This window comes from Notamacropus eugenii, chromosome 1 (genome assembly GCF_028372415.1).
Source record: "Notamacropus eugenii isolate mMacEug1 chromosome 1, mMacEug1.pri_v2, whole genome shotgun sequence".
In the NCBI taxonomy this organism is placed as follows: Eukaryota; Metazoa; Chordata; class Mammalia; order Diprotodontia; family Macropodidae; genus Notamacropus; species Notamacropus eugenii.
Genome location: NC_092872.1, coordinates 268,766,669 through 268,789,678, shown reverse-complemented (window position 1 = coordinate 268,789,678; position 23,010 = coordinate 268,766,669). Strand labels below are relative to the sequence as shown.

The 23,010-nt window shown below is 42.7% G+C and overlaps 1 protein-coding gene across 11 annotated transcripts in view; it reads right to left on the bottom strand.

Annotated features, from left to right (window-relative positions):
- RHOBTB1 (Rho related BTB domain containing 1) overlaps positions 1-23,010 on the bottom strand; it is a 205,037-nt gene that overhangs the window by 59,800 nt on the left and 122,227 nt on the right. For 3 of the 11 annotated variants that reach the window (XM_072628866.1, XM_072628878.1, XM_072628868.1), the window contains one exon: positions 4,134-22,859. The exons of 6 other annotated variants lie outside the window; for them this stretch is intronic. The gene's annotated coding sequence lies outside the window, so the exon portion shown is untranslated. Of the gene's footprint in view, positions 1-4,133 lie in introns of all 11 variants that reach the window. 2 more of the 11 variants (XM_072628870.1, XM_072628874.1) reach the window with 2 other exon arrangements.

The window sequence follows — 23,010 nt, the reverse complement described above, 5'->3', positions numbered from 1 at the left end:
TTATCTGCATACATTTCCTCATCTTGGTTTCTTAATTACTGGTTTTAGCTCAGTGGGAATTGGGGGGAAATGCTCTTATATTTTATTCATGTCTATGTCAGGCAGCTCAGAAGGGCCGTGGAAATGGTTCCAGAGCATAAAAGGAATTGGGTGGGATTGGCTAGTTGAGGGGAAAACAATTGTTTCTCACCAGCACAGAGGTTCAGACAACTCTATGAGGAAGAGCTTCATAGTTATTGAAGTCAAAAGGACAGAACTGGTAAAAACAAAACAAACAAACAAAAAACACGAGTTTTATATTCAAAGAAAAAAGGAGGACAAATAGGTTGGAGACAGCTGGGACTTAAATCTGGGAGTCTCTTTTACTGACCTTAAATAGCTGAGAGGACTTCATTTATATTCCCTCAGAATTCTTATAACTACTGAATGATAACGAAAAACACTGTGTGATTATTCTTTTGGAAAGTACCTGGCATATAGTATGTACTTAATAAATACTTGTTGACTTAACAAGTAGCATATTAGCTATCCCTCAAAATAACTGAATACTATGTTAGACAGAGTCAGCATCCAAAGAGATTTCAGTAGGTTTCAGCCTATTGGGTAAGAAATTGATAAGACAAAATCTATAGGCATAAATACAAAAGTCTTATACTTGGGTTAAAAAAATCACTCAGAAGATGGGGTGTGGCTGGACAGCAATTCATCTGAAAAGATCTGGAGATTTCAATGACGTTACTCTCAATAAGTCAAGAACAGAATAAAATTGTCAAGAAAGCTAAGGGAAATAAAGACACATTAAATTATTCAATCTCCAATAATTCATTATCCAAGATGGAAGGAAGTATTAGTCCTATGGTCTCTGTCATGGTCAGATCCTATTGGGGGTAATTAGGTCAGCGCTGGATGCTATGTTAGGAAGCATGTTGAGTAGCTGGATGACAGCTGGAGGGTGAAAAAGAGCCTTGGAATTATGAAATATAAGGATTCTTAGAAGGAATTGGGGATATTTAGCCTGGAGAAGACTTAAGAAAACATAATAATTCCCTTCAAGTACTTGAGAGACTATCAAATGTCTGCTTGTTCCTAGAGGGTAGGACCAGAAACACTGGGTGGAAGTTGCAAGGAGGCCAATTAAGACTTGAAATGAGCTAAAAGTGTCTAGTACTTAAGGCTGTCCAGGAGTTGTTGGTCTTCATACCAAGGCTGGATGGCTGACCACCGGTTTAGTACTTTATAAGTGGAATTCTCCTTGAGGTCTCAGCTGTATTAAATGGCTTCTGAGATCCCTTTCAAGGATGAAAACCCATGACGGTATAAATGTCATTTAAAATGACAACATCAGCCATTCAACCAACATTTATTCTGTTTTCAGGATCTACAACAAATGAACATGGTGACCTGCATAGATGAGATGGTAACGACCAAATGGATAGTAGAACTAGAGCCCACAACAGGAGGGTCAAAAACTTCTCTCCACCCACCCTCAAATGCCAGTCATTCCGAGACTTTTATTCATTTTTCTGATAACCTCAGGGGTTTGTAACAAACTACATGAGAACTTAATGAAGGCTTCAGGTATCATGGATTCAGTCTATTTTGTTGTTGTCTCTTCTCACCTTCCTCCAGACCAGTATTCTCTCTATCAAAGGCACAATTTTGGCCTCAGAAAGGCCTATAAGTTTTGTTTAAATTGTTCTGTTCTGTTCCCAGTCCATCATGCTCAATGAGGAATTTAAGAAATATCCCCCAATGAGGAGGAAATCATTTATCTTTTTTCAAAGCATAAATTTACAAAGTTCAGTCCATTCACCCAACCTGTTTTTCAAATATGGGTTTCTAAAACTTGGCCACAATCATCTTAGTCAGGCTGTTCCCATAGGATTCAATTTTCTACTTTTGCTATTTAGAGATGGTCCCCAAGAGCTCTGGGGAAAATATGCATGGTTCTATCTACTTGAGAATCCAAATAGAAGTGGGGAAAAAGCTCATCCCAGAATTACAGGCTTGAAAGGGCCTTCAGAAAACAATAGATACAATCCTTACCTGAACAGAATAGCAAACAAGTGGTTTGAGAATTCCATGCCCCCTCCCTCGCCAATTTAGAGCTGCAGATGCCATCCTGTGCAAGCCTTTCATCTTACATTAAAGTTGAGACTTAGGAGAAATTAAGGTCACAAGGTCACACAGGTAGCAAGTAACAGAAGTGAGATTTGAACTCAGATCCAGAAGTGGGTTTTTTTAAATTCTCCCCTTATATAAGTCCCTAATTTGTCTCTTTGCCTCTCTCCCACCCCTAGTTTGCACGTAAGTGAATGATTTTTGTAATTGAATAGTGCTAACTCTAATCTTGTTTAGATCCAAAGCCTCTGACTATATTACAAAGATCAATGGTTGGCAAATAAAAACATTTTATTGCACAATTCAGTTTTAAGGACACCAATTATGGGGAAAACAAGGCTGTGGAGTGCTATACAAATGTCCAATCAACTGAAGTAAGAAATCTTTGTTTGTTCTCTCCCCTCTTCGCCTAGCCTAGACTGAACCTTCACCTTGCCTATCCTAACAGACCACCAGATCCCCTCTTCCCAACCATGGTCCTTAAGGACCACTGGAGTGGGTCTTTCCAATGGCCCTGAAGTTGCACCTTCACATTCCCTTGGCCTTACCAATCTCTCTGCAGCTGGACTTTCCTAAGCAAGCCATATCCCACAGTCAGACCATGAGCTCTCCGAGGGCAAGGACTGGGGTCACTTTAGTTTTTGCATGCCCAGTGCATACTTTAGCACAATTCTTGGAACACAGTGATTCCTAAATGCTTCTCCATTTCATTCCATCCTGTTCTGGACTGGATGAAAGGGAGATAGACTCCTTTAGCTCTTCAGTTATAACAGGCAAATAATGACCTATGCCAGGAGGAAATACTAGAGATAAAATAAGGAATTTCAATGAAATATCAAATGGTATAAATGAAGTAAGGATCCTGGGGAAAATATCCCATTGATTTGAAATTGCTTTTTCTAGAGATGAGTGCAAGGTTGTTAAGGCTTGGACTGGAGAGGCTACCAAGAGGTCATAGGTTCATAGCAATCAAGTTAGAACTTCAGAGGTTATCCCATCCAAACTCTCATTTTACAACGAGGAAACAAAGGACCAGGGAGAGAGAAAAAACTGCCCAAGGTAACATAAGTAGTCAGAATCAGGGGTGGGATCTGATTACAAGAGCATTGGCTGGTTGGCTTTCTCTCTCCCTCTCCCTTCTCCCCCCTCTCCCCTTCCTCTTCCTGTTTCTTTCTTTGTCTTCATCTCTCTCTCCCTCCCTCCCTCTCTCTGTCTCTTTCTGTCTTGGTCTCTGTCTCTTTGCTCATCATCCACTAATATGCATATCATGCCAATATATTAAGATCAGGTAAGCTGATAATAAAAAGTGAAAATTTGAAGCTGTCAGTATTCCCCTGGGAGTTTAGGATTTAGCACTAGTGATCATCCAGTTAAACTTTCTCATTTTAAAGGGGGGCAGAAACTGAACTCTGGCAAGAAAAAGCAACCAACCCATCACATTAACTGATTCTACATTAGTCCCCCTAAAACACCCTTGAATGTTAATCTAATTGTCCCTCTTCCCCATCTCTAACTTCTATGACTGAAATTCCCTGACTATCCCCCTACCCTCCTCCGCATTCATCTCTGCCTCCCGGGATCTCCTCCTGGACTCTCAGCTCAACTGGGACCTTGTGCAAGAGGCTCTTCCTGATCTGCCTGGCTATTAATACCCCATTTCCCCCAATTACTGTACATTTACAGTCTATCCATCTATGATGTTTTTGAATTTACTTATCTGTATACATATGTTGTTTCTCTCCATGAGAATTAAAGCTCCCAAATGGCAGGTCTGTTTCTCGTTTTTTCTTCTTTCCTTCCTTCCCTTCTTCTTTTTTTTTGGTATATTGCCTGACACATAGTAGGTACTTAATAAGTATTGAATGAATAAAACATCGAAGGACATCCAGACTTTAAGTACAGAATAACTCAAATTCAAACTGAGGTTAAGTTCAATGCTGTCTCCAGTATTCTAAGTTAATATTAACCCAGCAATACTATATACTGATGAGCCAGGCTTAGAAAATCCATACCTGGGAAGTAAATCTACAGAACACTGTCAAACTGGGTCTTGGAGAAGGTCCCTGCTGACACTGATGAGACTGGCTTCTCTAGCTCAGAGAGACCCCTGGTGAAAATGAGGTTCCGACCCAATGATCATCAAACAATTGAGTTTAAACATTTACCAGTTATGCAACATGCCTGCTAGAAGGAGGTGATTCTATGTAATTGGCCCAATGAAGGGATCAGCCATCTCCTGATTTCTTAGCCAAGTAAAGGAGACAGCTATGAGTGAGGAAGTGTCTGGACTAGAGATCAAAGGATTTAGAATCTCAGATTTTTTCAGAGCTGATGAAAAGATGAAGAAATACTCCCAGGATGGGAAAGATAAAGGAGGAAGCCACATTTCCCCCTGAAACTTAGGAGAAAACATCATCTGAGAAACCTGGGTTGTTGTCTTTGCTGTTGCTGTTTTGGGGTGGCATCTAGAAGGAAAAGAGAACTCAGGGACTGAGCTTTAACATTCAAGAAGTTTTTGGGGGGGTTGAGTTCTTTCCTCTCCCTACAATGGGAAGGAGAGGTAGGGAGTGGCAAAATGCATAGAGGGCCAGACCTAGAGTCAGGAAGACTCATCTTCCCGAGTTCAAATCTGGCCTCAGACACTTACTAGCTACCCTGGACAAGTCCCTTAACTCTGTTTGCTTTAGTTTCCTCATCTGCTAAATGAGGTGGAGATACTAAAAGATCTAGTATCTTTGCCAAGAAAACCTCAAATGGGGTCATGGAAGAGTCCACAGATTGAAAAGAGGACTGAATAACATCAATGAGAAATTAGGTACCTCCTTCTTTTCTTTCACTGTTCATAAGTATAAAAATAGCTGTCACTGTAACAATGCCTTTAAAGTCTGCAAGTGTTTTATTAATGCTCTTTCACTGGATTCTCAAAACAACTGTATAATGTAAACAGTCCTGTTATCCCCAATTTACAAATGAAGACTTTAACATGCCCAAGGTTACAAAACTAGCAAGTACCTGAGGGAAGATTTGATCTCAGGCCTTCCTGACACTAAGTACAGTACTTTATCCACTAGATATGCCTTCTGGTTGCCATATAACAGTTCTGATAGTGAAGATAAGACAAACTCCTTGATAATTTGGACTTAGTCCCTCTTGCAGGAGTCTGCCACTCATCAGCTCCTTCCTTTCTATCAACCTCATCCTCCCATTTTCCAGAAACTTCCATGTTTCTTGTTCATATACCAGCCATCTTACTGCCGATGACTTTGGAGATGGCCAAGCAATCAGAAGCTTAATCAGTGCCTCCTGTGTACAATGCACTCTGCTAGCAACTTGGATGTGACTATTCTCTAGGTGCTTACCATGCACGTAGTAGACTTCAGAGATTCTAACACAAATTAGAACACAAGCAAATCTCATATTGTAATTGTAAGACTGTGGCAAAAACTACCTCATGTTAAGCCTAGAATGGGGCCAATAGAATGGCTCCTAAGGTCCCTCTGTGTTTCCCTCCTATCCATTTTAGGAAGTTTCCTTTAAATAAAAAGTTCTGAGTTTGCAAGTGCCTGAAGTCTGCATTTAGGAAACTTTCCTCCACCTAGGCAGAGTTTGGGCTCTTTGCCCAACCTTACATTTATAACTATCTCTGATTAACCCCTGCCCCCTTTGTGGCAGAAGCAGAAGACAGTTACTAGAAATGTTTGGTTAATGAAACAACAGATTAAATTACACAGTCTGTCGAAGCTGGGGAAAGAACTGACCTTTTCTCAAGACTTCCCTTTCTTCTCTGAAACAGATGCCTAGAGAACCAAAGACTCTGTTCACTCAACATTTCCCTTCTCCTCCCTAGATACTCTTGGCAGCTGCTCAATCCTGCCCTTGGTCCTTTCTTGCCCCAATCTTTTGAATCCACTCAGGATCTCACCCCACTTCTAACATAACTGCTTTTCTTTATACAATTTCTCTGGGTGTGACTTGGTCTCTTGCCTGATGGCTTTGATTCAAAGAGATTTACAGGCCCTGTTTACACTTAGTTCTGATAGATTCACTCCAAGTTTTTTCCCATACTTAAGGTATCAAAGCTATGATGGTATGATTAAGACTTTACAAGATATTCACTTGTCTTCTAATTTGTATTAGAATCTCTCCACCCTTACTATAGATGGTAAGCTACCTGAGGGTAGTTAGCACCCTCATCTCCCAAAGCCCAGCAGCATTTACTAAATATCTACTATATGAATGTGATTAATAATTTGGAAGATGAGACAGAAGGCTTTTCCCATGAGCCTGGAATTTTCTTTGTGAATTTAGATCAATGGATTATTTTTGGTTTGGTTTTTTAATAAATAATTGTTACACTGTGATTGTCCTAATAACTGTATTGAATATTTCTTCTATTTTTCTAAGTTGGGAATAATTATATTTTATTCCTTTTACCAAAGAATGTTGAATAATCATGAACTATTTGAGTCGAACACATGTTCCACTATAATCCAGCACAAAAACATCACACCACACAAAATTAAGCAATAAAAAAACCATAGGATTTATGGGGGAAAAAATGGGGTTAGAAGTACAATTCTCAAAAATTTCATCAGTGACACATAAAAAAAGATAGCAACCCAATTAAAACAGTAGGACAGTGTTATGCATGCTAAATAGTTAAGGAATAAATAAATACTCCAATAAAGACCACTCTCAGTCAACACCCTGGTTTTCACGTGCTGGGCTGGAGGGTAGAGACCCAGTGGCCTGAAAGTCCAAAAGAAAGTGGGGGAGGGGAGAGGCTCAGCCAAGACCTCCCCTGACCACAGGTCCTACTGAGTCAGAGAATTTACAATAAATATGGCATTTTTTCTTGTGTTCTCTCTTGTTCCTCTCAAAGGAAATTCTGTATGAGCAAACTCAAAATTCGAGTTATGCTTAAAACGTTCCCTAATAAATCAGGTGCATTTGTGTTCTGGAAATAACATTTATAGTAGCACTGTATATGTATGTATGTACACACACACAAGGAAAAGAAAGTAAAGGATTGAGGTTAGGGTGTACGTGTGTGTATGTGTATGTATGTGTGTGTGTGTCTCTATATATAGAGACACACATAAACACATATACACAGAAATATATATGCATACATATATAAAACCTAGGCTTGATCCTTTATTCCTTTTTCTTTCTTTCTAAACTTACTTCTTTGGGAATCACATTCATCGTTGTGACTTCAACAACCATATCTGAGTAGACTTTTGTCCCAAACTTTTGTCTTGTATCCTGACCTTCAGATCCTCAGATCCTCCCCCTCCCTATTGTCCTCTTGACACCTGAAACTCTCTCAGGTCCCAAATGGACCTCGGTCACTGTCTTTCCCCTGGAATCTCCTCTCTCCTCTGACAGAGCCGTTTTGGTTGGTGGCACCACTATTCACTCAGTGAAACTTTGGGTTTACTGCTTACTTATCCCATCCTTCATCTCTCAGCAGCCAAGCCCAGTCAATTGACATTTTTTCTTACAAATCAGACTATGGTCATTATTTACCCCTTCTGATCTAGTCTTCATTTTGTTGTGGGTATAAACTTTCTTACTGTAGATCTAGTCATTCAATTCAAATGGATAAACATTTATTAAAAACTCATGTCATTCTTTTTCAGAAGTCTTCAGCAACTCTCTGATCTCCTGCATAAAGTAGCAACTCCTCCACTTGACATTCAAAGCTTTCATGAAGCAGCTGGTGGTGCCACAGTGCACAGAACGCTGGAACTGGAGTTGGAAAGATCTGAGTTCAAATCAGCCACAGACTGTTCCTACCTGCCTACACTGGGCAAGTCAATTAACCAGCCTCACTTTCCTCATTTTTAAAAAGGGCATAATAATAGCACCTGCCTCCAAGGATTGTCATGAGGATCAAATGAGATGATATTTGTAAAGTGCTTTTCAAACTTCAAAGCACTGCAGAAACATAAACTATTATTATTACTGTTATTATTCTACAAAGCTGGTACCATTCTATCATTGCAGGCTCCTATTAGCCCTCTCCTTGTATCATGCTCTATCCAGGCCAGACACTTTTTTGTCCACTGATGCATGCTGTGTTCTCATGCCTCATCGACTTTGATCACCCTGTACCTTGTGTGTGGAATGTCCTTTCTGGCTTCCTCTGCCTGTTGAACTCTGACTCATCCCTGAAAGTGCAACTCAGAGACCATCCTCTCTATGAACCCTTCCTAGATTCCCCAGTTGGTAATGACCTTTCCTGTCGACCTCATGGTGCTTTGTTTAGTCCCTAGTGGACTTATCGTGGGACAATGGGTAATGCAGTCATGTCCCATAACCCTGGAAGATAAGCATCTTGAGGATAGGGGCCTTGTCTTAAGTAAACTTTGGATGTTCCCCAATCCCTTCCACAGGGCTCCACATTCGTAAGGAATGTGGGAAATGTTTGCTGATGTGTTGCTACCTTTGTGCCCATAAGAATATGAAATGCTATGAAATCAGGGGATGGGGAAATCACTTTCATTTGGGGACATTAAAGAAAGCTTCCTGGAGCTGGTGGTGGGCATCTGAACCAGATGTTGGAGGACTTAAGGGGGTCAATAGGCAGAAATTAGAAAGTCAAAGGGAATGAGGATAGACCAGATGGGATGTGCCGTTTGGCTCCAAACTAACTTTCTAGGCTTATCTCCCAGAATCAAAGAATCTCAGACTTTGGAAGAGAACATTTAGTCCCATCCTTACCAAAAAGAAGTCTTTTTCCACTAACTGGTCATCCAGTCTTTGCTTGGATATTTTCAGTGAGGGGGAACTCACTACCTTCTCCCAATGCTGCCCATTCCACTGGGAAGACAGCTCTCATGATCAGGAACTTCTTTCTGGTCATGAGCCAAATTTGGACTTTTTTATTTCTACCCATTCCTGCCCTGAGGTGGGGGGGGGGGGACTCAACTCATTGTCTACTCTACTATCTCCCACATTGACCCAGAGAGGCCACAACTCCTCCACTGCCTCCCAAAACCAACTAAGCCAATTCTCCTCCTATAATTCCCACTAACCACCTAGAAGAGGCCCTAATTTTAACCTAGGAAGAATGTTGAGAAGTCACTTTAGAAAAACAGACATGGAGACACCCTTCAAAGCCAATATTCACATTCTGCAGGAAGTTAGGTGGCAATAGAGTGCTGGGCCTGGAGTCAGAAAGCTGTGTGACCCTGGGCAAGTCACTTCCCCCAGTTTGCTTCAGTTTCCTCATTTGCAAAATGAGCTGGAGAAGGAAATGGCAAACCACTCCAGGATCTTTGCTGAGAATACCCCAAATGAGTCACTGAGAGTTGGACATGACTGAAATGACTGAAGAACAAGAACAATTAATTACCCTCATTCCTCTTAGTGATAAGAATGACTCTAGCCCTCTTTCGATCCATTTCTAGATCAGATCTATGTCACAGACCATGTGGCATTAATGAGGAGAGCTCACACTGACATAAACTGAACGATTACAATTGAAATCAAAATCGGTATCAGTCTGATTTTCTCAGAACCATCAACTTCTACTATGAAGGAACTTAGTGCTCATCTGGTCCAACAGTTTATTTTGCAAAGGAGGAAAATGAAGCCTTGAAAGAAGGAAGTGACTGGCCAAAGGGCACATAGTGAACCAGCAACAGGGACAAAATCTACGCTAACTCTGTTCCTTTCTGATGCAATGTGTTTCCTTGGAAGGCAGGATGGGTCAGTGGCAAGAAAGTACCCTGAGACTTGGGGTCTGGAAGATGTGAGTTTAAATCCTAGGAAAGAGGGGAAATACAGAACAAAACAGACTAGAAAACTTGGCTCTGGAGAGAAGCAGCCTCTAAGCAGTCTAAGCGGTGCACATCATCCCATCAGCCTTGAGCTTTTCAGGACATGTGAATCCAGATTATGGATGATGGAGCAAGATGGAGACCTGAAGATCTTCCAGTTCAATCCTCTTTCCTTTTACAAGGAGGAAGAGGGGACCAGAGAAGGGAAATCATTTGCCTAAGGATATAATAAAGCAAGCACATAATGAAGATGGGATTCACACTCAGGTCCAACCCTGGATTTCAAGAACATGTCAGAACTATGTAAGGCTTTCTCCCTGATTTCTGTCCTTATGTGGAGCAGCTGGGTGGTGGACTGGCTACTGCACTGGATTAAAGCATGTGAATGCTACCTGGGTGAATCACTTGACTTAACCTTGGTCTGCTCCAGTTCCCTCATTTGTAAATTGGGGATGCTAATAAAATAATAACAAATTAATAAATTTGGGATTACTTGCCTCCCAAACCTCTAAATTGAGATAACATACGTAAAGTGCTTTGTCACTCTTAAAGCACCATAGAAATACTAGTTGATATTATGCGATATTATGTGGAAACAACTCCCCTCGAAAGAGGCCCCTTTCCAAGAGCATTCTGGACTGGCTGCCAAATCCAGCCGTTGGCTCTGGGTCTGCATGCCTGCTGTGACCTGGACCTGCTGAGGAGAGACTAAAGTCATTCACTATTTAAAATGGGTCCGAGGACAATCCCTGGGATGGAGGGAGCTTTAGAAAGAGCCAAGACATACAAGATAAAGGACAAGACCATCAGTCCCCATTGCTGGTGGCACCCAAGGCAAAAGGAGCCGATGATGGCAGGCCCACAAGCTTTCATTAGAAGAAGGAAACAGAACATAGAAATATGGGGAATAAAAGATGGAAGGGACCTTCAAGATCATCTTGTCCAACTCACTCAGTTGACATGGGAAGAAACCTAGGCTGATGTGGGCTTGAAATTATCATCGTCTGGTACTTTGGAGAAGGGCCTACTTTGGGGTATGAGGTAACTACTAAGGTCCCTTCCAGAACGGCAAGTCAGTGATGTTTAGTGTCTCTTGAACTGTCCTTCACAATGTGGTGGGGAAGACAAAGCCCAGTAAACTGCAAAGCCCAAATCAAGGTGCCTCCTTTAATCATAATTTATGTCTCACATGCTGTAGCAGGCATATCCTAGGATTGGGTTGTGTGGTATAGTAGGAAGGGCACTGAATTGACAGTGAAAAGTCCTGAGTTGGAAACCTGGCTGCAATGTGGATTCCTATGTGACCTTGGGTGAGTCCTTTCACCCCATCAATATCCATCCATCCATCCATCCATCCATCCATCCATCCATCCATCCATCTTTTTGATTTAAGACAGTGGAGATAGGGCAGAAGACGTAGGCTCAAATCCTTCTTCCAACAGTTACAATGTGTGTTAGGATGATGGATTTCATTTCAGAGGTTCCAGGTTCAAATCCTGCACTTAATGTGTGACCTTGAGCCATCATCAAGTCATTAGCAGATATTGACTACTAGCCAGACACTATACAGAAAAGTGAATCTGCCACTGTGAAAAAAAGAGATGAATGTGAACTCTCATTCTACACAATAGCATGGTTTGTGGTCACAATAGAAGTCTAGCGAAAGAAGGCCTATAGCTCACTCTCAGGTTTCTCAGTAGAGGAAGACGAAGAAAGCAAATGGAGGCCCAGCTGCCTTCCACAGTGCAGCTGATGAAAGACTTACAGAGCCAGCGAGCAGGTTCAAAAATGTCCAGGCTGGGCGCCCAGCGCTAGAGTGAGGGTAGCAGATGGTGAGAAGAGTGTTGGAAAATATTTCCCAGAGACAAAAATGAGGGGGGCAGGCGAGTTATCAGATGACAGAGGGTGAAAGGGGAAATTGTTACAAGTTTGTACTTCTAGCATCAATGCAAGGGACAGGCACTGCCCAGAGTAGGGATGGGGCCAGGCTCACCCAGGGCTGGCTCCGAACAGACGGCAACCACAGAGGCTGCTCAAGCTGGATCCTGGTGATTCGAGATGAAGGCAGCAGGCAAGGAATTCAAGAAAGTGGGCAAATGAAGGAAACACTTCTCTACTGCTATTTTTGAGGAATTATTGTTATTATTAATTTTTAGTGGCCAAGGAGGATAATAATAACACATTTATACAACATTTGAGTTTTTCACAGTAGTCTCTTCATAATAACCGGTCAGGTAGGTGGATGAGCATTATTATTCCCATTTTACAGATGAGGAAACTGAGGCTCCAAGAAGAGAAGGACTTAGCCAAAATAACACAGCTACTAAGTGTTATGGCACCTGGTCTCTCCCAGCCCAGAGTCCCTGCTAGGAGGAGATATGATAGCCCTTTCTGAGATAGAAAAAAAAATCACAGAACATTTTATTTTGCCACAATTTGGCACATTTATTGTGTAACATTATCTGTCATCAACACCATATCTGACCTTTGCAGAGCACTTTACTGTTGGCAAAGTTCTTTTCACACATTTGACAACAACCCAGTGAGGGAGAGGCTATTATGATGATTCCCATTTTACAGAAAAGTGAGAGGTTAAGGGATGTGCCCAAAGTCTCCCTGATAATTAGTGATTTAAAAGGGGAATTTTTACCCAAGTCTTCCCAATTCCAAGTCCTCTCTCTTGAGTTTCAGCTGGCTTATCTATAAAATGGGCATACTAATGTTTAATAGTATCTGTGTTCCCAGTCTATGGCAAGGAAAATGCTATGAAAAGTGTGACCTACATAAGAAACTGTTATTAGTTCACTACCACCCTCCTTCCTCTTCTCTGTATACACAGACAGGGATGTGTATATATACATATATTTAACATAGTATATTTTCAGAGTTCCTAGGTTCATAGATTTAGAACTGAGAGATCCCTTAGGGGTCAGCTCATCCAAGACCCTCACTTTACAGATGAGGAACCTGAAAGATTAAGTGATCTGCTCATAGTTACACAGGTGCAAAGGGGCAAGGCTGGCATTTTAACCTAGGTCCTTCACTCCAAACTTCCAAATTCAGGCCAATTTCTGGCTCTCTCCCATAAAGGACTTACAAAGCCCTCCAGAGACACATTCTGTCACTTGAGCCTCACAACTTGGTGAGGGAAAATAACCACAGGCAATATGAGACTCCATTTTACAGATGAAGAAATTGAGCCCAAAGAGGCAGTCCTCCACTAGCCTGATTCTCTTGCAACTACATCCCTTGGCATCTTCTACAGCTGTGTGTCACCAAAACTTCATGGGGGTACAAAGAATAAGAGCCTCAGGAAAGGCCCATTGGATAGGATTGTGGGTAGTGAAATGTTCACTTCCAAGAAAAGAAGCGGCGTCAGCTCTGGCTGAATGACAATAAAAGCTTCTGCATATGGCAGGCCATCCCTTTACACCAATGCAATCCTATGATTACTCAATTCTGCATGTTCCTTATAAACCCTCACATCCAACATGGCGGGGGTGGTGGTGGATCCAATGCCCATCTGGATGCAAAGGCTATAATTCTGGACTAAGTTGTGAGTAACTGGAACCTCTGCTGATCCACAAGGATCAGTCTGGGCTTGGCAAAGGAAGGACAGAAGAAAGATCAGGGCATGTGTTGCTTGAGTACCAGACTAGCTCATTTCTAAAAAGCATTTGACCAGCTTGGCTGCAAGGGGATGAATTTTTTGACCGCAGCAACTCTGGACATTGTCAAGTCAAAATGGATTTATTAAGCACCTCCTATGTGTCAGGCACCGGTGTTAAGTGCTGAGAGTGTTAAATAGGCAAAACCGGTCCCTTCCCTCATGGAGCCCACATCCTTCTAGAGGGAGAGACAACATAAAAAACAACTACGCATACACAAGATGTGATTTCTTTTTTGGTGGGGAGGCTTTGGTGGAGAGGGGATCCCTACTGACGAAATCACAGATCCCTGACATCACGACTAAGGAGCAGCTAGCAATGAGACAATCACGCAAGAGCAGTAGGTCCTAGCGTTGCGCTAAGTGGCCGACAATCTCTCCAGGCTGCCCTTCAGATTTAATAAGTGCTATGCTGCAATGGCGTGCATTTCTATCCTGCCTCATGGCTTCCAAAGCACTGTCCTCACAGCAAGACTCACAGGACATGAGCAAGACACAAAGGCACAGAAGCATTCTAAGCCCCTCTGGAACGATGACAACTATGGTGGTTCTGAGAAGTGGTCACATGATAATAGGTATTGGAGGTGGGATCAAAACTTGGTCTCTTGAATCCAAGTTCAATGCTCTTTGTATAACATAACAGTAAAAATAATAATTAGAACTGCTGTAGCATTTTCAATTTTGCAAAGCATTTATGAATTCTATCTCATTTGACCCTCACAACTACAGGAGGCAGATACTATTATTATCTTGTCAAGACATCAGGAGACGCCCTGTTTTCCAGAGCTAAGGCCCAGCAAGCAGGTTGTGCCCTGAATTTGGCATAGCAATAATCCTTTGCACTCACCCTCTGGAACTGATGGTTCCTGAGCTTGGGCAAACACCAAAAGACCTGGACGTAAGTCCTGCTATGAATGGACTGTCACTGAAAAACCTTGCCTCACTGTTGTTGGCCTCACGACTGTTGCTACACCACACTGACTCTTGGTTTAGCAATGAGTATATACACAGAGGTTTGGCCCCACTGCCTCTGGTCCCCCCACAGAGGCAGAGCCTTGGCACTTGCTTGCAAGATGTTTCCCTCACTTTGAAATTAAACATCTGCATTCATTCCTGATTCTGCTGTCTCTAGCCCGCTCTGTTTGGTTCCAACCATCCACAGGTTAGAGACTGATTTGGTCCAGCTGACATTTTACAGATGAGGAAATGGAGTTTGAGACTTGCCCAGCACGACACACATATTTGGAGCAAGATTTGAACTCTGGTCTTCCTGACTCCCAGTCCTGTACTCTGGCTACTGTGCCACCAAGTGGCTCTCAATTCACACAATTGCAGGATCTCAGAGCTGGAAGTGACTTTGGTGGCCTCTAGTCCACCCCAGACACAACAGAGAGCCCTGGAAGAGTGATCATCCTGCTTACAGAGGTCCCCTGTGGAGAGGCTCCACTTCCTCCAGGGGCAGCCTGCTTCACTCTGGGACAGCTCTGACTGTTGAGAAGTTGGCATCAAGCCTCCATTTGTTATTTTGCAACTCCTTGCCCCCTCTGTCCCAGTGGCTCCTGACTCTGCTCTCCATGGCAAGCCTAGACAAGCCTCTTCTCTCTTTCACATGCCAGTCCATTGACTGCCTAAAGAGAATGATCCCATCCCCTTCAGGCTAAAGAGCTTCAAATCTCCTTAACCACCTCCACTTCTAGACTTCACTTTTCCTCTCGAAGGTACCACCATTCTTCGGGGTTCCCTGGTTTAAAACCTAGAAGCGATTCTTAACTCCTAAGCTGAGAATTCCTAAATCCCACATTGTCTTGTCATGACCTTCACAACACCCCCAGGACATGGCCCCTTCTTTCCCCTCACACGACCACTCTCAGGTGGGCCCTCACCACCTCTTACCTGTACCTATTACAAAAGCCTCTCAGTTGATGTCTCTGTCATAAGTCTCTCCCCATTACAATTCATTCTCCAAGCAAGATGTCTGACCACATCACTCCTCTGCTCGATGACTCCGTGTTGTGCTCTGGGTCAAATCCAAACTCCTCTGATTGGCATGAAAAAGCCTTGGCAATCTGGTCCCAACCTGCCCTTCCAGCCTAAGTATGGTCCACCCCCCTTCTCAAACTCTCTGGTTCAGCCCCATCGCTGAACCTTCTCATTGTTCCTCAGACAAGAAACAGTTAGAACAGCCCATAGCTTGTCTCTGTGGCCTTATACCTGCTGCCCCTGCCCCTAGGGGAATTAATTCCATCCTCATCTCCACTCTTGGCACCCCTACTTACCTTCCAAGCTCAGCCCAAGCACCAGCTTCTCTGCCTGTGACCTTTCTGGTCCACACTCTCAAGTGTCTAGTGTGACCTTCTCCAATTTCCTTCTATTTTAAAATTGTTCTTTTCCCTATATTTATTTACATGCATATTCTCTTCCCTAATATGTTACATGCCTCTTGAGGGCAGGGATGGTTCCATTTGTTTTGCTATCTCCAGACCCTCAAAGCCTGTGATAATGTAGGTGCTTACTGTCTGCTTGTTTGTTGATTAAAGATATGTAGGACAATTATTATTATAGCCTTCTCATAATGAATGTCCTCCAATATACAGACATTTCAGAGGTAAGTTGGCAGTAATGATAATGTGCCAAGGGGACATTTTGAGAGAAAAAGGCATTCAAAGTTCAGACTTGCCTGAATGAACCATCCTAAAGAGCCTTGAGCCAGGTAAGTAGAGGTTTGTAGGCTAGGAGAAAGGCAGAGGCCAAAGAGTAGAAGATTCTGACTCAAGTTTCAAGCTGTGACCAGATCCTTCCTGGCCCTTGTTCAAGCGACAGCTGAGAGGTCAGTGTCACTGGATCAATGATCGTGTGATGGAGAGTAAGGAATATGAAACCCAAAAAGGCAGAAGGGGCATAAGTTATGAAGAACTTTGAAGGCCAAACAGAGCATTTTGAATGTACTCATGGAGACCATAGGGAGCAAAAAAAAAAGAGTTTATTGAGTGGAGGAGGGAATAACACAGTCAGACCTGAACTTTAGAAATATCTCTTGGTGACTGAGTGGAAGATGGATTGGAGTGGGAAGAGGCTCAAGGCAGGCAGACCTCCCCCAGCAGGCTATTGCAATCATCCAGGTGTGAGGTGATGAGGGCTTGGACCATGAGGGTGGTGGTGTCAGAGGAGTGGAGGGATATTGGAGAGAAGGGGACATATTCAAGAGATGCTACAAAGATGCAACTGATAGGCTTTGGATAACAGCTTGGACATGGAGGGGGGGAAGTGAGAGTAAGGAGTCCAGAATGACCCTGAGGTTGGGAGTCTGAAAGACCAGGAGACATTGTTGTCCTCCACAGTAAAAGGGAAGAGAGGATGGGAAAGGGGGAGATAGTTTAGGGGGAAAGGTAATGAGTTCCATTTTGGACATGTTGAATCTAAAATGTCTATTGGACATCCAGTTCAAAATACCTGAAAGATAACTGGAGATGTGAGATTAGAGGTCAGCAGAAAGGTTACAGCAGGGCAAATAAACCGGAGAAATATCAGCACAGAAGGGATAATTCAATCCAAGAGAGCTGATGAGGTCACCAAGAGAAGTGGTATAGAGGGAGAAGTGAAGAGGACTCAGGTAGAACCCTGAGGGACACCTATGGTCAGAGGGTGTGACCTGGATGAGGATCCCACAAAGTAAACAGAGAAGGATCAATCAAATAGGCATGGAGAACCAAGTGAAAGAGGTATCCTCTGATCCTGTTTCTTCATCTATAAAATGGGGATACTGATGGTACTTTGCAAAATGTAAAGTGTTATTGAAACGTTAGCTATTTTTATAATGGTGACTGATAGCACCTACTGTTTGTTTCCTTAATTAAAAAAAACAAATAGATTGCAAAGCTATGCCCTCAATATAGCCCAAAACTAAAAAGGTGCTGCTCCATCTTTGGGTGTGACCTATTTGCAAAGTTTAAAAAGGATGGACACACACACACACACACACGCACACACACACAAATATACACCTCTTATCTCAAAGGAAACTTGGCTCTCTCCATGCTTCTTTAAGTCATGCTATTGTTTACTGGAAAATCTCTGGCTTCTATGGCAATGCAGGGGAGTAGGAATGTGATTATAACAGGAATCTTTGCTCCTCTTTAGTCTGAGATCACTGGAACAGTGCTTTTCTGGAAGTAATAATAGTATCTTAACCTATGCTTTCAGGATTATAAAGCTGATGAAGACAGATTTGAAAAGTACTTTAACAGAACCCCATATACTAGTAATGAAATACAGGGTCTATTCCCCTAAGGCATTTATGGAAAGTTGAATATGATTCCTGGTTGAAAGGAGAAAAGAGACTGATAGAGATAAACAGGTTAAAAACTTAAAGAGAGATTATTTTGGAACAAGTAGACATCCCTTCACCAAGCAACAGCAAAGACGGACAATTGGCTCACATGACTGGATATTGTCAAAAATGGCTTGCTTCTGGATGGAGCCTGTGAAGACCAAAGAGGGTGACAGTCATGAGCTCAGCTAATGATATGTTGACAGAGAAGCGTTAAGCAAATGGTTGACTCACACAGAGTTGTTTATAGGGAAGGAGGAGTTTGTAATGCTTATTCAGGTCCAGGCTATTACCACGAGGAATCACATAGATAGGGTGCAAAAATTACGCACTTCCCCAATACCAGGAGAGTCCTCAACCCAATGGCTAGTTCTTATCCTTGAGAGTCCAACCAAAGATGATACTGGAATTGGGTCATCATAGCCAAAACTTGCTGTCCACCATGCTGGACACAACACGGACTCATAAAAAGAACTTTTTAATATACGTCATCCTACCAAAGACTCAGAATCTCTCAGCTACAGAGAAACAGTTTCAAAATATAGAGACCTAACAGAAGAAATCAAAAGCAGGTGTTAATAGGATGAGGTATAGATATTGCTCCCATCACTGTTTTGGCTATGAGAACTCTGCAGAAGATGCTTTCAGTGAGCCAACAGAAGGTTGGTTTGGACCCAGTCACTTTTGTTCGTTTATGAAAAAGCAGTGATTTTAGCCACCTGTGTGATCATCCACTAAGCATTAAATATAAAATCATATTTTACCAAGAAAGCTGACAGTTGCTTGTTTCAATACTGAATGTACACAAAGATAAGAATGAAATCCTCTTCCTCCTCCTCATAAGTGTTTGCAAAACACTTTATCCACAAGATGTCATTTGAACTTCATTCAAGTTCTGTGAGGCAGATTACTACAGGATCTAATATCCCTATTTTTCAATGAGTAAATTTAGGCTCAAGAAAGGTAAAAGACTGAATGCCCAAGGTCCTTTGTCTGGTGCCTTCTTCCTTTTTCATTCTTCTTACACGGCACTCCCTCTTTATCATATACTCTGTGATTCAGAGACACTGACCTCCTGGCTGCTGCAACAAGACACTCCACCTCTCAGCTCTGGGCATTTTCTTTGGCTGTCCTCCATGCCTGAAAGCTCACTCTCTTGCTCTCTCTTCTTTTCTGCCTTCTGCCTTCCCTGGCTTTCTTTAAATGCCAACTAAAGTTCCATCTTTCCAGAAACCTTTCCCACTCCCTCTTGATTTTCCTGCCTCTTTTCTCTTAATCATTTCCTATTTATCCTGAATAGAGATTGTATAGACATGTATGTTTTCTCCCCCATTAGATTGCGAATTCTGTAGGTCAGGGACTAGCTTAGCACAGTGTCTGGCATGCAGTAGGAGATGAAGTAATGTTTATTCACTGATTAATAGGAAATGTCAGGGGCAAGATCTGAACTCATATTTGTCCTGCTTCCAAGTTCAGGGCTGCCACTGCTCCCATTGATCAATACTTCCTGTTTACATCTGAGGAAAGGGAGATGTACAGGCATGAAGGTGACTTGGCCATGGTCATACTCAGCAAGTAAGTGCCACAGGGTTTGAATCTAGGGCTTCCACCCATTCCTACATACATGGGAATGAGGGTCAGGGGTGGGATTTGAATCCAGATTTCTCCTGACTCCAACACACTTTCCAACAGGCCAGGTTAGATGAGTTACAACTGGTGAGGAGCAGGCTCTTTCCTTGTCTGGCTGTGATAGAAATCGAGGTAACCATATTCCCCTCAAATGTTCACTCGGATGATCTGTTAGAGAATCCACATGGACACTAACTGTTGGATATTTTCCCATGTCCACCCATGGGATACCACCGAAAGGCAACATACTGGAACATCCTGAGTTCCTCCAGCATTTCTCTTATCTCTGCTGCACAATAGAGGACTGAACTGTCTGCCTAGGAAGCTTTGGCACTGCCCCCACTCATTGTTCTGAAGACTGTAGGCTCCTCAGGACCAGAGCACAAAGAGTACAGGGTCATGGTGCAGGGCTGGCAGGGACTTCAGAGGCCATCTGTCCAACCTCCTCATTTTACAGATGGGGAAACTGAGGCCCAGCCTGGGGAAATATGACTTTCTCAAGATCACATGACAAGTAAAAAATGGCAGAGATGGGATTTAAATGCAGGCCTCCTGCACTAAATCCTAGATTCCTTCCACCACACCCCAATTCTGGCTTACATTTTCCCTATCTCTCCTCTCCAGAGCTTGGCCATGGGAGAGGATCCTCCCTCAATGGTTAACTAACTTGACCTACACTAAGCAAGACTGGTTGTTGAATTCCTGGTATGTAGAATGTGAGCAAAAGAAATGTAATTGAGCTATGCAATAAAACCTCAATTCTCTAGCACCAGTCCTGAAGTAAACAAAGAAGCCTCCTAACTGCCCCAAAGCAGGTTAGGAAGAAGGCCTTTTGGTCCAGGATTGACTTAAAGGATCTTGATGGGCCCTCTCCAAAAAATAAAATGGCTCTCTTTCCCCATGAAAGGGGATACGTGGAAGGAGATGTGATACTTCCCAGGGTAAGAAGTGAATGAAAGCTGATAGGGAAGGCTATGTGACTGGCTTTTAATGTTGAAATGATGCAGTCTATTTAAAATGGCCTTGAGATGACAAAAACAGCAATGAAAATGACAGAATTTAACTGAGGTGGAAAAAACAACTTTGGAGTAGGATGCTTCAAACCCAGATGCTCTATTATGGTGAAGTTTGCTCTTCCTTTCATTTCATTTTATTCTATTTTTTTGCTTTCTTTTCATACCAGAGAGAAAGATGTTACTTATCTAGTACATCAAGTTCCAGGGCATTTGTTCTGGACCTAAGTTTACAGGTTAAGCTTAAATATACTTTACCCTCTATGAGAAGCAAAGTACAGTGGCCAAACCACAATGATCACCTTAGGCTAAGGTGGTTAAGAAAGAAACCAGGTAATGTAATTTAGTTGCATTTAGGCAGAGCAGTGGATTGAGAGCCCCAGCCAGGAGAGAGGAGGACTCATTTCCCTGAATTCAAATCTTACCTCAGACAGTTACTAGCTATGTGACCCTGGGCAACTCACTTTAACCCTGTTTGCCTCAGTTTCCTCAACAGTAAAATGAACTAGAGAAGGCCATGGCAAACCACTCTGGCATCTTTGCCAAGAAAACCCCCAAGGGGATTATGAAGAGTCAGACACTACTGAAAACTGAATGAGCTACAATGATCTATTTATGCAACTCAGGAAAGGTAACTGGCACAAAATAAGGAAAGGCCACTGATTCCAAGTTTCAATGACCCACAGAGATAATTCAGTCCAATCCCCTCATTTTGCAGAGAAAAAAATTGAGGCCCAGAAAAATAGTAAATTGCCTAGGGTCACCTAGCTAGCAAATTGTAGAGCGAAGATTCAAATCCAGGTCCATTGACTCAAAGTTCAGTGATCTTTACAAAAAATCCCAGCTCTGGCTGAATACGTTAAGATCCCAGAAGATTTAGAGGGCCCTCAAGGGCACCTAGATCAACCCCCTTCATTTTATAGTTAAGGAAACTGAGGCCCTGACCTCAGGGAGTTTAAAATGATTTTGTCTAAGGTCAACATAGTCATAAGGTCAACAACAAAAAACCTCTGGCCTCTTAAGCTTTGACCCTAACACTTGGGTAAAGAGCCTCATTCTCTTTTGCATGCCACATATCTGAGTTGGGTAACTTCAACAAGACTTGAGATCAAAAGGAATTCTTATTGGACACATGCAAATGAGCACACCAGACAGAAAGAGGAACTTAAATTTATAGCTGATGTATTAAGTTAGGATGAGGCAGCTAGGTAGTTCAAAGGATAGAGCACCAGGCATGGAGTCAGGAAGATCCGAGTTCAAATCCAGCCTCAAACAATTACCACCTGGGCAAGTCACTTCACCCTGTTGGTCTCAGTTTCCCCACCTGTTAAATGAGAGAACTGAACAACATGACTGCATGATCTGGTATCCTGGCCTGGATAGAGATCTGATCTAAGACTGTGGGTTTCAGCCAAGACACAGGTTAAGAAACAAAAACTTAACAAAACAACAAAACAAAATCTCTCATATCATATACCTGGAAATACTGCCCTGCTCTGCCTAGAGAATAGGACTGAACACTGCTCCCCAGCTGGTATCACCTACATCAAAGCAAAGGAACTCTGCCAAGAGCTTGCCCAAGGAGAGTACCCCACAGGGACTCCACCTGCCCTAAGGGGTGGCCACTCATCTTTCCTTTGCTGAATGCTCTGCTTGAAGCTGCCTTTGTTCCCTTTTTGGGGGTAAGATCTCTGGCTTGATGAGTTGCTGGGAATCCAGGCAATGCGCATCTTTGTTCATATTGACTGATGACTCCTCTAGCCCTGAGTCCTAAACAGGAGAGATGCCCAGGGTCACAAAGCCAGTATGAGTCAGGGGTAGAACTTGAATCTAGGCCTTCCTACAAGCCCAGCTCTCTCTCCACTAGTCCTTTATTTTGTTTTTGTCTTCTATATTCTGAGATTGAGATGTAACAATTTATATTACATACATGTCTATTCTGTATACCTTGGAACTAAAAAAAATACTTGGAAAACAGAGGGCACAAAGAAAGTGAAAGGTACATGTTGACATCATAGTCAAGGCATTGGAAGGCATCTCAGTGGTTATCTAGGTCACCCCATTTCACTTTACAGATGGGGAAACTTAGGTCTATAGAGGTTAGGCGAGTTGTCTAAGGTCACTCAGAAGTGGCAAGTGGTGGGACTGGGCCTGGAATCCAGTGGTTTCAAGCTCACCCTCTGAATACTGGCTGACATTAGAGTGCTGGAGTTCTGTTCCCACTTTGGTCCAGAGCTGTAGTCTCACCTGGAGAGGAAATCATCCTCACTGACGGAGACTGGCAAGTCCTCTGTATTTCCTCCTACGGTTGCCTGGTACGTGGAAAGGCCATGACAGTGCGTGCCAGTCTGCTGACTCTCCAGACTGGATTCACTGTTTAAAAAATCTGCTTTGCCTAAAAAATAGGATCTTAGAGGGCAGGTAGAGCATTTTATCGAGCAGATGATGAGGGCCTCCCACAGT